This window comes from Melospiza melodia, chromosome 16, assembly GCF_035770615.1.
Source record: "Melospiza melodia melodia isolate bMelMel2 chromosome 16, bMelMel2.pri, whole genome shotgun sequence".
Taxonomy (NCBI): domain Eukaryota; kingdom Metazoa; phylum Chordata; class Aves; order Passeriformes; family Passerellidae; genus Melospiza; species Melospiza melodia.
The window spans coordinates 10,854,317-10,867,987 of NC_086209.1; the positions used below are offsets into that span (position 1 = coordinate 10,854,317).

At 43.2% G+C, this 13,671-nt stretch overlaps 1 protein-coding gene across 2 annotated transcripts in view; it reads right to left on the reverse strand.

Moving 5' to 3' along the window:
- SH2D1A (SH2 domain containing 1A) overlaps window positions 1-13,462 on the reverse strand; it is a 37,690-nt gene extending 24,228 nt beyond the window's left edge. Inside the window, exons 1-2 of one of the 2 annotated variants that reach the window (XM_063170582.1) lie at window positions 5,961-6,059; window positions 4,774-4,861 (exon numbers count right to left, since the gene is read on the reverse strand). The gene's annotated coding sequence lies outside the window, so the exon portion shown is untranslated. Of the gene's footprint in view, window positions 1-4,773; window positions 4,862-5,960; window positions 6,060-13,398 lie in introns of those variants that run through there. The other variant, XM_063170583.1, reaches the window with a different exon arrangement.
- Between the last annotated feature and the right edge of the window lie 209 nt (window positions 13,463-13,671).

Here is a 13,671-nt window from a genome sequence, read left to right on the forward strand (position 1 = left end):
CTAGCCTATAATGAAGTCTCTCCTCCCCAGTACCCAGCTGTGGGGTGAGGCAAATGACACTGTGCTGAAGTTTCATAACTACAGAATTCAGAATGTACCAGTTGATCCCAGTGGGAACTTTTATGGTATAATCCAGGTTTCTTTTATGACGGTTCTCACCTCATCATCCATACTATCAATTTGTGGTGATGCACAAACTGCTTCCCCTGAAACCAAACATTGCTCATGGCAAAATAAAAATGCTCTGTGCACATTTCTGTGTCCAGCTAGAGTTTCTAATATTTTGGGATTCCAATCGTAAGTCTACCTGTAATAGCACAAAGGGAAAATATATGGATGGGAGTTGTTAAGATTTTGGTTGTTCATTAACCAAGTTTAAACTAACTGTTTGAACAGTTAGTTCAGTACAGCCCAGCAGGTATTCCCTCATGGCATTTGGGTTTTTCATTTCATGAGTTGTTCAAAAGCCACTGTGGTGATATTCTGTTGGTCTCAGCACAGAGAAATAAACACACATGCTTGCACTGAGTATTTTATGTAGATACCACACTAACTGTGGTATCTACATAAAATACTCTTGCTTGCTTCAGATACCAGGCTGTCACCAAACCAGACACAATCTCAATAAGGGAAAAAACATAAACATATTCTGATTATACTAATAGTTTTTGGAAAGTTTTTCCTTAGCATTTTGGGCACAGCTTGCTTTTCTGGCCTACATCACAGACTTCAGCAATAAGAAAAATTGTATTTCTGTACCAAAAAACCCAAAACCAAAAAACCCAGAACAGATGTGTTCATGTATACACACACAGAGGCATGTGGAGCTTATGCATTTTAAGATATCTTTGTGTATTAAATTTCTTCTATTTTTTTGGCAGATCCTGAAAAATGCCTTCATTAAATGTTATCTTTCCTCACTGATGAAAGACTGCAATAGAGTTATTTTGCTTCAGCCCAAGCCAGAAACCCTGCATTGAACTCAATGTCAGGCAATACCATCTGCTCATAACCTACACAGATATCAAGATGACAGTAGTTCCAATCCTGTTCTGATGGAAATCAACAGCAGAGCTGCCCTGCTTCTAGTGAGAGCATGAGCCAGTGAAACTTCCCTTGACAGACAACAGGAAACGTGGGGTTTTTTGGAGAGCAGTAATCTTTAGGCAAGGACTACGCAGCATCTGAGCACAGATTAGCAGAACACTGCAGATCTGGCATCCCCAGGCAGGGCAGTGAAAGTCTGTGGGTGGACTAAACCCACGTCCTTTTAATTTCACTATTGATTACAGACTCAAATACACTGAGAGAAAAGAGCAAAAGAAATTGAGCTGGCCAAGACAACAACATTTACATGCCACAAGAGACTTACTTCTTGTATCACTGTCACAGCTCTGTGCATTTAAGGCCATTCCCTGAGGCAGAAGAGGGTTTTTCAAAGGTTAGAAGCTAAGCAGATGAAGTCTGGGTGATGCAGAGGATCCACATGACTCTGTGTGTACCAGATGGGTCCCCTCTGAGAGCCAGCAAGGGCCTGCAGGAAGCCATTCCCTTGGCTGGCATGCCCTGGCAGCCCTGCTGGCTGGAGAGCCTTGGCCCAGGCATGGCTGAGCCCTCCATGTCAGGGGCAAGGTGAGCCTGAAGGACAAGATGAGGAGGAGTGCATGGGATACAAAAAGCATTTGGAACACACTCTCAAACACATGGTGTGATTTTTGGGGTTGTCCTCTGCAAAGCCAGAAATTGGACTCAATGATCTTTGTGGGTTCCTTCCAGCTCAGGATATTCTGTGATTGTGTGGTGGCTTACTACTGTATTTTAAGATAAATAAAACTGTGTCAGGCACAAAGACACACAATCTTCAAGGCTGAAAGGGAAGCCTCACCTTTGCCTCCCCTGATGTGTCTCTTGGCCTGTGGGTAACAAAATTTGAGATGGCAAAGGCTCCTCAATAGGGAGCGGAAAAAGCTAAAAGCACCAAAAATATCATCCTCCCTCATGTCAAAGGGGAAGTTTTATTTAGAGCTGAAACCTGCTGCTTGACTTGGCATAGCATACCCATGAAAGGCTGGTAGCAGGTCTGTGTAGGTGGCTCCCAAGTGCCAGCCTGGGTAGAAACCTCCCTTGAGGCTGCTGCCCCTGCAGGACTGGCTCCTGGAAAGCAACTATAAAATACTTTGAGTACTTGGGTCCTGTTTTATTTGTGTGTAGTCATCATGGCTCGCATGGGGACGGTGTCTAAGTACCCTGATGATGTTTGGGGACAGCATTTCCATCCTGACCTCCCTGCCCAGGTGAGACCACATTGCCCTCTCCCTGGGACCTTAAATCTGCAGGTACTGACAGTCATTTTGCTGAGGGAGCTGTCACCTAAAATACCACTGAAAACCCTCACTTCTAGAGGTACAAGGAAAATGTGTATGGAAAAATGAGAGATTAGATTGGTTAGATATATTTTTTTTGCCCAGTGCTTATCACAAATCCCCTCACAGCAAAAACATTAGCTGTGTCGGAACAATTTGCACTCAGGCTTTCCAACCTGTGGTTCAAAAAATGTAAACATCGGGCCATTAAGATTTAATTGCTTTTTATATTCTCCGTGGAAGCTTTTACTATGAACTATTCATAAGCATGTTCAGGGTTGTCCAAAAAAAAGCCATCAGGGCTTTGCATTCAGAGGAACAATGTGCTCAGGAACAGTTTCAAGCACCAGGTTGCAATGACCTGCCCTGAGAGACCCCAGCCCTCTGGTCTGGAGCAATCCAGTGGCAATGGGACCCTCGGGGACCACACTGGTGCCAGGTGAGCAAACAGTGCCAGCCCTGTGGGCTGTATAAAGCACATCATTCTGTGCTGCTAAATGTAGGTGTTTGACTGCAATTTCCTGCTCTTGTTTGACAGATAAAGCAGGCAGAAATCTCTGATCTGAATTCTTTTCCTACCTTAGAGAGCTTCTCACCAAATATGAAGGGGTTTTCCCCCACCGGATATTGTACTGCAAACTTTAAAGTAAAATACAATTCTGATTTTAGTTTCATAATTAGCTTTTTACATAAATACTTCCTTAAATACTTTCCTTCTTGTGTTGTTGAATCACTTTCTTTATTGTTCTTCCTGCAATATTTTCACCTAAAATTTCTAAGAGACAATAGAATAAATCTGGCAGACTTTAGGGCATTCTATTTTCATAACTTCTCCAAAATTTTCTCTGTTTTTACAAAAATTTCAGCAAAGTAAACGTAACTTCTATATTCTATGATAACATGTACATACTTTAACTGAAAAACTACTGAGCAAATACTGAGTGAACAAAAGGGAAAACTAATAAATGGCAAGAAATGAGTGAATTCTAGGTAGCATGCTGCATTTCATTGAGAGAGGGAACAGTCACTGAATAAAAACAAAATATGCTTTTTCCTTTACTAAGCCATGTCCTGACTACAAGCCAGGGGAAATGTTTCTCTTAACTCCCAGATATTTGAGGTCAGATAATTTCATGGAGTGTCACGTTTTTAGCCCATTCCTTTCTTATCAGTTTTACCCCCTGGAACAAGCCACACCTGGCATTCATAAGGATATATAAATGCCCCCAGTTTGATTAAAGTCCAACGAGCAACAATATAACCATAGGTTTGAAACCCCCTCCAATTCAGCATCTGGAACACACTTATCTGACTTAATTTTCAAGAAGAAAGAACCAAGACTTTTTAAAAAGTCCCCATATTGCTAATCAGTCCCAAAAAGTTAAAAGCTTATGCAGATATGGTTGTGTGCTTTCTTTACATGTGTTAGAATTTCATACTTCACTTCCAATGGCAAATCTAGGTAGGGAAAAAGTATTTATAGCAACACCATTAAAAAAATCATAATCCATTTGTTCTACACAGTTGGTGCTCTATTAATGCAGTATATTTGCTGGTGCCTTGATTAGGGGAAATCTAATAACATGAAACTAGATCACTAATTTTTGACCTCCTACTTCTCAGTTTCCTTCAAGGGGTAAAGAGCTGTTTTACTGAAACCTTTTTAAATTATATTCATTGAAAATTATACAGTAAAACTCGTTCAGCAGATTATTTCTTCATAGAGAAAGTGAGAAAGTGTGAAATTACCTAAGCCTAGGGCAGCACTGGGAACAATGCAATGAGTCTTTAGCACTGCAATCCCACTCACCTGCTAGTAGAGATCACCATTTCTCCAGAAAATAGCCCCCACTAGTCTATAATGTGCATCAATCTTTTTAGCACCCACAGGCAAGATTTGTTTCCTTCCCTTCGGCGCATTTTCCCTGGTAGTGCAAACTGCTTTTGCTCTGTCCCTCTTCCCCACACTGAACATCACCTCCCACACCTTCACTGTGCTCTCCTCAGCTTCAAAGGAACAGAAACCTCCCAACAGCTGTAAGAAATAAAGTCAGTCCTCCAATAACAGCTCCTGGTCCATCTGAACTGGTGGCAATACTGCATTTTTTCCCTGTGTTCATCTTCCCTGCTGCTGTCCCTCTGATGGGCCACATGTCCCCCTGGGAGAGAGGAGTCAGGCTGAGCAGAGGCAGGAGAGGGTGAGCAGAGCTCAGGAGCCATTGCTCTCCCTAGTCCTACCTATTTTAAAAAATTATTTTATTGTTCCTCTCCAAGCTCTGTCTAAGCACTAGCAGCAATTAAAGGCTAGTACATGGGAGAGATTTAATTTTGCAAGAGAACAAGTAGAACAGCGCTATCTCTCATGAATTAAAATATCCAACAAAACCAGTGCTGGGCACATGTCCCTTACCTTCCTGAGTATGTTTTGTTCAGTTAGACAAAACAGAGCTCAAAACTGCATCCAGGGCAATGGAAAAAGATTGCTGTATCACCACAGACTGCAAAAGGAAAGCATTTTAGGTAAAAAAATTCTGACAAATATGTGTTTGAGAAACAGTATCAGATCTTTCCATGTAAGATGCGAGACATAGTCTTGTACATACAGCTCTGTTTAACTTTTATCTCACATTCAGGCTTCAATCATCACACAGCACTTGTTTCCAACACGTGCTCATATGTGAGACCCTATGGCAGTCTCCAACAGGTACCTCAGCCTGATTTTATAGCCAGATCGGCAGTAATCACCCTGCAAACCATGTCACTTTATAGGAAGGCTGAGGGATTATTTCCACTATCAAACAACTTTATAGCTTTGTTTAAAACATGGTTCTGTTTCATTTTTTCCACTTCACTTCAAATAGGCTTTTTGGTCCTATTTTTTGTGCAGGTCTTTTCTAAAGATGATGAAGCACAATGCTGCAGCTCAAATACACAAGACTCATCTGCCCTGGCTGCTGAGAGGTGCTAATCTACAACATCCTCTTGATTGCCTGGCAGGATATGCAAGACAAAAGCACCTCAGGTTCCAGATCAACTACCAAAAAATTAATAGCGGCCCAAGTATTATCCAAAAATTGGTAAGGTCAACAATCCCACCCTAAATGTGTCTTTCTTTTCTTGAAGCAGCAGTTTAGGACATAATTTGCTGACTACCATAACCATAATGTTATTGAAATTAAATTCCTTCTGAATGTAATTTACCACCAAAGTTTATTGAGCTTATTTTAACACCATAGTGGGAGATTAAAAATTAAACTATCATTTCAACTATTTTTATAAAGGTTACATTAGTACTTTTCATTTCTTTATTGCCTTACTGAATGTCAGGGTGCAGAGCACTCAGTGAAGCCTGACAGTGGCTAAGAGACATAAAGGTCATGCTGTGTGCATTTGCTTCGAAAGTTCAACCTTTGCTTTGCCTACAAAACCTCTCACAAAATTACTGCCTACAACAAAAATAAATAAAACAGGAGATTGTCCACACCCAGAGCACCAGAGACACTGCAAGAAGCTCTGGCCTGGGGAAACCCACCCATCCTCAGAACTATCTCTCCATTTTTGTTTCAGTGATGTTTTAAATCCAGAAACAGGGCTTACCTCTGCCTACATGGAACAATATGATCACAGCCTCCCATTGCAGCTGGAACATGAGGAGCTTGACAGAGCTCGTTTTGCTTCCCAGAGCCCTGGGATTCTTCTGAGGGCCAGAACAATAAAAATATTAATATAATGTAAATTAATTAATAACAATTATAAAACATATTATGTGTGATTACATATTAGGTGATAAATTAATTGATGTTGAAGAATGTGTCTGCTCTGGTCTTGCCCCAAGCACCCACACATGTTTCTTCATTGTCATCAGTGCACCTTAATATAATAATTTTTAAATTAATTTTAAATGTGCCTCACCAGTTGAAAACATTTTTTGTCCACTTCAAAGGAACAAATATTTCATAGTAGGGTTTAAATTGAGTTGAGACATGAAGAATTTGGTTAACAGGGCACTTAAACTTTATTAGAGGTTAGTGCATCACTTTTACTGCTGTTGCAGTGTTAATCTCAGGGTCCTTTTCAGGAGTTGCTCTAAAGTCATTACTCTCTGAAGACACTTAAAAATTCAGGATGTGAGCAGATGGAGAGCAGGGGGGTCATTTCTGACAGGACAAGGAAGGAAATGCTATGGGGTCCAAACCCTGAGGGCAGAGGGGCCATTGCCATCACACAGCCACTCTTGGCACAGGGCACTGAGAGCCCTGGGGCAGCACCACAGAGCCCAGCAACAAACCTGGGGCTTCCCAGGACGTGGCTTTAAAATAAAAAAGGTATTTGTGAAAGCGTTCATGATGTGGAAGGTGTACAGGGTTGAGGCACTGGGGCTCCTGCTTGGATGAGCTTTTTGTCACTTCTCCTCCTGCACAATCACCACAATTGTAACAGAGAGGAGAAGGCAGAAACAAAGGAAATTCTGCACAACAGGCTGAGAAAAACGTCCAGCAAGGTGTAAAAAGCCACCCAGGGCCAGGCAGCATTTTGGCTGTTCAGCCTTGCTGTGCACTGGGGCTGCCAGTCCATCCCCACCGCATCCCCTGAGCGGTCCCACACCTCGCTCGGTACATTGTGTGGCTTGCTTCAGTTTATTTTTAATTCTGTTTCCATGAGGTTTGACACGAACACAAAGGTGATCAACTGTAAATGTAAAGTGCTGCAAGGCCCTGTGAAAACCAAGGAACCGCAGCCTTTAGCAGGTCCTGCTCGAGGCAGCCCAGGGGCCTCGTGCACCCACCGTGCTCCAGCTGAGCCAGACCGGGCTGCCCTTGACGTTTGAGAGGTTTTCTCCTGTGGGGAGACTGTACAACAATCAATATTTCTCATTATGCCTTTTTTTGGCTGTTGTCTTTATCTGGTTTATCTTTAGCTTTTCCTCCCTATGCTTCTACATAAGCTTTCCAGGGCTCTGGACACCTCTGTACATTGCCAGGTACAATGGCTGCAACTCTTGAATGTACTTAAACTTGAGAATTTTATTCTCAATTTGAGATCCCATTTAAATCAAGACAATTTTTAGACCAAGAAGTCTTTCTTTTTGAATTTGCAATACATAAAAGTCCTATCAGTGAACCACTTGGGCCTAGTAGAAATGCACAAACCAAAAAGCTACAGCTCTGAAGGAGCTTTTTCTCCTGTGCTATTTGTTCTTCATTACAACAATGCAAAAGACTGGAAATAAAAATGAATAAGACAAATTAGAGTCTGGTTAGCAAGGGAGATATAAACTAATACCAGTCACTGTTGTACTTCCGTATGCTGCTTAATGAATCAATGCTGGCAGGAAAAAAGATTGCTGGTGCCTGAGGCACTTAATAACAGCGTGTAACATAACATGCATTTCCCTTCAGGTGCCACTCTAAAAAGTTGGTATGGACAATTTCTGTTTCTGAAGTAATGAGAGCAGAGTGTGATGCTGTCAAGATGAGGAATTTTGGCAGCATTGTGTGAAGCTGCACACAGGCAGGCAGTTTGTCACACCTGGGCAGACTTGGGGGCGGGAGGGTCACCCCAAGGCTGAGGGCAGGAGTGTCCTCCCCACCTGGGCACCACCAGAGACCTGGCACTGCCACCAGCTCCAGGGATGCCAGACAGGTTTAGAAATGAGCATGGGAGCTGCTCATCTGAGAGGTACTGAAAGCCTGCAAGCATCTGCTGCTCCCCTCAGAGCCCACAGAACTGGGGACAAAGAGAACAAACATGAATAAATGCAGTGCATGGAACGGCCTCCTGTCAGCAGAGATGTTGCAGGTGTTGCAATGCAAACTCACAGCTATTAGCACTAACCTGAAAAAAACCCTTGATATTTGGCTCCACCTTCATCACATCTCACATATTCCCCCACCTTGGGCTGTTGGACTTTCCTTTGGCCTCCACCTCACAGCTCCTCCTGTACAAGGTTACCTGTGGAAGGAGCCACCACTCCTACTCATCTCTGGCTGCCTCCTGTAGGTCCAGGTCTGCTCTCCAAAGCATCCTCATTGGTATGAACAGTGTGTAACCAGCAGTGAAAAACTTTAGGATTCATTTTAGTGAAGTATGTGAGACCTGAACTGTATTATCTCATCTGGCAATTAATGCAATGAGGAGATCCTGTGCAGTGTAACAACAGCTATAAAATTGTTTCAGCTACATAGGAAGCAGAAAGAAGAAATTACACTATATGATCATTATTATTATTTTTGAGTTTTTTGACATTTGCTTCTGCTAAATTTTGTAACATCCTTCATAAACTTATTTCCTTTCAGAATGACTTCTTTGCAGAAAAAACGGCATTAAAACTCTAAAATGGACATCACATCATTTCAGAATGAGTCAAGGTCAGCTAGTTCCTTTTTTAGGTACAGAACCCCACACTGCTCCTTGCCAGCTGGGGAGAGAGAAGCTGCCTGCATGCTTCTGTCTGCCACATTCCCTGTCTGGGCAATGAGGGAAAACAAACAAGAGACAATGAGAGGGTGCAGCATGGTACCAGAAACACCAGCTGACCTGGTGTTGCAGGGGATCTGGTTTAAAGACTAATTTCTTAGGAGTTTCAGTGAGAGAATCTTAATCATATTGGGATGGCAAAGGAGCATTGCCCTGACACAAATCTCCAGTGCTCTTTCAAATATCCATGGTGACAGCAGCTGCAGCCACTGGTTTGTGTCCTTTGACTATCAGCCAGTTTATACAATTAATAACGCATCCCTGCCCAATCAACAGAACGATCCGTCCTTGCCCCTAGGTACTAATCATGTGTCAAGACAATTAATTGCAGAGATGTGCTATGTGAGGAAGGCTGCCCTTAATGTAAAATGTGGCAGTTCTTCTGAAGGGCCCAAGGCAAGGATCGTCTCAATATCCCTCCTTACAGTAACGCTGCCCTTTCTGAAAGAGAGAGGAGAACTTAGTCAACATGAGACCTAAAAACAAACCTCCCTCTGGGCCCAAGCCCACGGGATCCGGGGCACCCTGCCACCACCTCCTGAGCAGGATCACGCTCGTCAGCAAAGGTTACAATTTTCCACTTGCATTGGATCAAAAGTCCCTGAATGGCTAAATTTAAATGCTGATACCCGCAAAGGATTTTTAAGAAGTTGAGGTTTTTCTCCCACCAACTTTCCTCATTCACAAGAAGCATTTCCCACAGAGAAGCCTAGTCTGGCCCCAGGGAAGGCTTGCCATTGATTTTCACAGAAATATGATCAGATCTCCCAGCATTCACCATCCCATTAGATTCACCATCTAATTGGATGCAGATGGGGGGAGTCAGCCAGGAGTCTGGAGACACAGGGTTGGGCATGGAAATGAGTCAGTATGTCAAGGTATTCTTTGTTTCACTTGGTCCACTCTTCCTCTTCTTTCTCCAAGGGAAACAGGAAAATCAAATGGGTCTGTGCAAGGATCACCAAGTCCTCTCCAGTGACTCCCTCCTTGCTTCAGCCTCTACACTGGCACTGCTCCACAGTGTCACCTGTCCAGGAGAGAGGGACAGCTCATATGATGATAATTCGACAAGGAGCAATCAGAACTTCTTTGCCCCATCTGCAACCTGGTTGTTGTCAGGGTCCTTCCTTCTGGGTGGGAAGCAGTCCTTCAGAAAGAGCCATGGCACAGCCTTGGTGACTGGGAGTCGTGATTTCCCCACTGCCTCACCTTCTCTTTTGATTTTTCACTTTGACTCATTGCTGCCAGTCATCCCTGTCATCAATAACAAGAGGTGCTGGGGCACATTTTACAAATGCGTGTGCTTAATCATCTTGATATCTGAGAAGAACTATGTAGATAAGAAGAGCTTTTATCTCCTTTTCACAGTGGCAATGTGAACCCTCCAGGGCTTGCAAACATGCACACGATGATTGCAGCTGCACAAGGTTCCAGCAGCAGTGTGCACCCTCTTGTGTAAAAAAAAGAGGAGAAAAGCCCTTCCAGTCTGCACCAGGTGGATGAAACCTCATGCATCACTTCGGGATGCGGTGAGTGCCACCAAGTCTGTTATTGCAGACTCAAGATAACCTTCCCCCACTTTGATGTAGCTCTCCTTGGCTCATCCTTACCAGGAAAGGACACAGGCAGCCTTCCTGGCTACTTTGGTACCATTGCCATTGCAAGTCCACCCTGCCTGGAACGTGTGGCTCTCCTCATCCCACTGCCAAAGGCCACCCATCCCCTCATCACCTGTTTGTTTCGTGTACAACAAATTGTACTTATAACAGGAGAGCCCAGGCAGAATTCCCCTGAGAGTCTGAAATGACATTTCTTGGGATTTGACAATAAAACACCATTTGTGCTCTGCCTCTCATCTGTTTACCCTTTCAGTTAAGCTTTCACCCTGTGCTTAGAGAAATGAGTCATCTTCACCATCTCTCATGCATTCACATTCACAGTACCTTGCCTAAATCTTCAGTTTTTCACTATCACCTGAAATATATGCTCTTTAATCTCTAATATTACTTTATGGGGAAAAACCACTAAAAATAAATTACAGTTGTAACGAGAAGCTTCCAAAGACTCTAATCCTAAAATGCACTCCTATAATAGCACAAGGGAATCTCCATGCTCAGTATTAAAAGGATTATTTTTCAGTGCATCCCCAGTTTCCCAGATACGCACAGCTCTTCATTTGCACCTGAAAATTACTCCATAGATTAACAGAGAGACAAAACTCAATCAAGCATGTCTGTCATTGCGATTATGGCCTGGCTGTAAAGCAATTTCACAGAATGGGAGAGGACCATGATATACCTACCACAGCTTAAAACCTTCTTCATTGCACTAGATTTACATAACTTTATTCAGTGTTGTAGATTAAAGGTTCAGGAAAAATTCATATTTGCCCATAGGGATGGGAAATGAGCAAAGCAGTGACACTAGAGGTAGTTCATCTTTTGAGTTGGGTTTTGCACCTGCAGAATTCCCCTCTTGCTTTTTGGCAACATCTTGTGGCTTGCATGGACCCAATAACTGTAAGGGACTATTTGTATATTTGAATTTTCTATCTAATAAAAAATAATAGTAAGTTGTGAAGATTGAATTAGAGACCTCAGTGTATTTTTGGTTCTGATTCAGGCTGTGGAGTTTGGTGGGGAAAATGTAGCCCTTAACTCTACACCAAGAAAATACACCAAGATCCTGGTGGTCTCTGCTTGAAGACCTTCCAGAGATACTACAGCATGCCTTTAAAAAGCCACCCCCAATGGCAATTTTAGAGCCATGTCTATCAATTCACATTGCCATGTACAGCCATTTGCAAATTCTGACATGTCCCCAAATCCTAAATCTGACTTGAAATTTCTTCAAGCAGTTTCTGACGGTTTAAGTAGGAATTGTGGACTTTTGAAATGAACACTGAAATTCTCACTCTTGCAAAAGCACTATGTGATATGAGAGCTGACATGTCAACCATCCTGGCTCCAGAATGAGCATTCATGCTTGTTTCACTGGGAAATGAGCAGGTCTTCAGAAGCTCCTGCTGAGCCCCTGCACCTGCAGGAAACAAAACTCCCCAGCAGCCACAGCAGCCTGCCCCAGTTCTGCAGAGCTGCTGGGTTCAGGCTGCTCTGGCCCAGGCAGAGCATGGATGGGTGATGCTGCACCATGGCCCTGAAGGAAAACGGGCACAAATCATAAAGTCATTGAATCATTTAGGTTGGGAAGGAGCCAAAGATCATTGGGTCCAACCATTAACCCACACTGCCAAGTCCACCACCAAACCACATCCCTAAGTCAAACAGAAGTCTCTCCACACTGGGAAATTTAATAATCTTTGAAAACTCAAAATATCCAGCCCTGATTTGGTCAAATCAATGCAACCAAAGGTAGTGTGGAGACTTTCAAAAGGCTGATAACATTTTCTAAGGAATGGCTAAATAATGCTATTTTCAGAGAGAAAACCACAATGATTCCTGGCCATGTGCTACTTGTTCCCATAGGGGCAAGGGAAAAATCCAGGGCCAGGGCTGCCTCTCCAGGGTAGTTGGTCAGGGGTGCTAATTTTTCTTTCTTATTAAAAAACTCTGTTTTCCTTCTTCAATAGAAGATAGAAATTTGATGCCACCTCATTTTGTCTTTTCCCCTAGATCCTGATTCTTCAAGGCTAAAGCCGAGCTCCCTGGAATGACTCTGGAGCTGAAACATATACCTAAACACTTGGCTGAATCAGTCCCTCTTGAAGTATAAGGAGGAAGATATTCAGGCTCTCTAATCCAGCAGCACAGCAGGGAAACTGCTTGTCTCTGCGTGATTGTGTAATTGCTTTTCAAAGAGAAGTGAGTTTCTCTATCCACACTGCACTAACAAATCTCAGAAGTCACTTTGGTCTTCCAGCCTAACTTTCAACATTATTTGTTATGGATAAAACGAAAGACACTTCTATTTCCATAGCTGACAAGCTTTGCCTCAGGGCATGCATTTATTTTCCATGCTGTTGATCTCTTCCTCCCTGTATCAGGCTAATTCATCAGATTAATAAAGGACGATTTAGCTTCCTGCAGGGTGTTATTGATCTCTCGGGGAACGTGGCAGTTGTTTGCTATGCCACCTTTCCCCTGAGCAAAGGGGATGATTTTTAAATATTTCTAATGCTTGAAGGCTACAGCTGGCTCTCACCAAGCAGCTGTAGAGGAGCAAAAGGCAGCAGCAAAGGGGAAATGTAAAATGTATCACCTGAATCCCCCCTTCCCTGCCTCTGCACTCATCAGTGTGTTCAGAGCACACAGAGCCTCAGCAGGGAGGTGGGAGTGAGCACCTGGCTCCAGCAAGAGGCTCCAGGAGGACAAGGCACATCTGGGTTCAGCTGGCACATATTTCATCCACCCACACCGGGCATTATTTCAAACACACAGCACAGTTCATAGATTATCAGGTCAGAAAGGACCCCTGCACCAGCCCTGTCTCAGCCCCTGCTAGGTTCTGTTTCAGAAATCTTCATCCAACACAGAAATAAGAGTGTCTCCTTACCACTGCTGAAACTCCTCCCTCTATCCCACCACAATCCTTCCTTTACCTTCAAGTCACAGTGCTGGACAAGGAGCTTTAATTCTCCATAATCTCTCAGTTGTTCTCTGGCTCCCTGCTTGTCTGGGCAGCAGCTCCTGTCCTGCAAACACAGCCTGGCTCCTGACTTCCAGGATGCAGGGCTTGATGCTTGACCTTATTTAAAAACAAACAAACACTCTTTATTTGTGCCAAGCTAGAAAGCCCAAATGTTTGGCCTCCCTGACTTTCTACCTCATTTTTCACCTTTCTTCTCATTTTATGTCATCTGTGACTGTTTCAT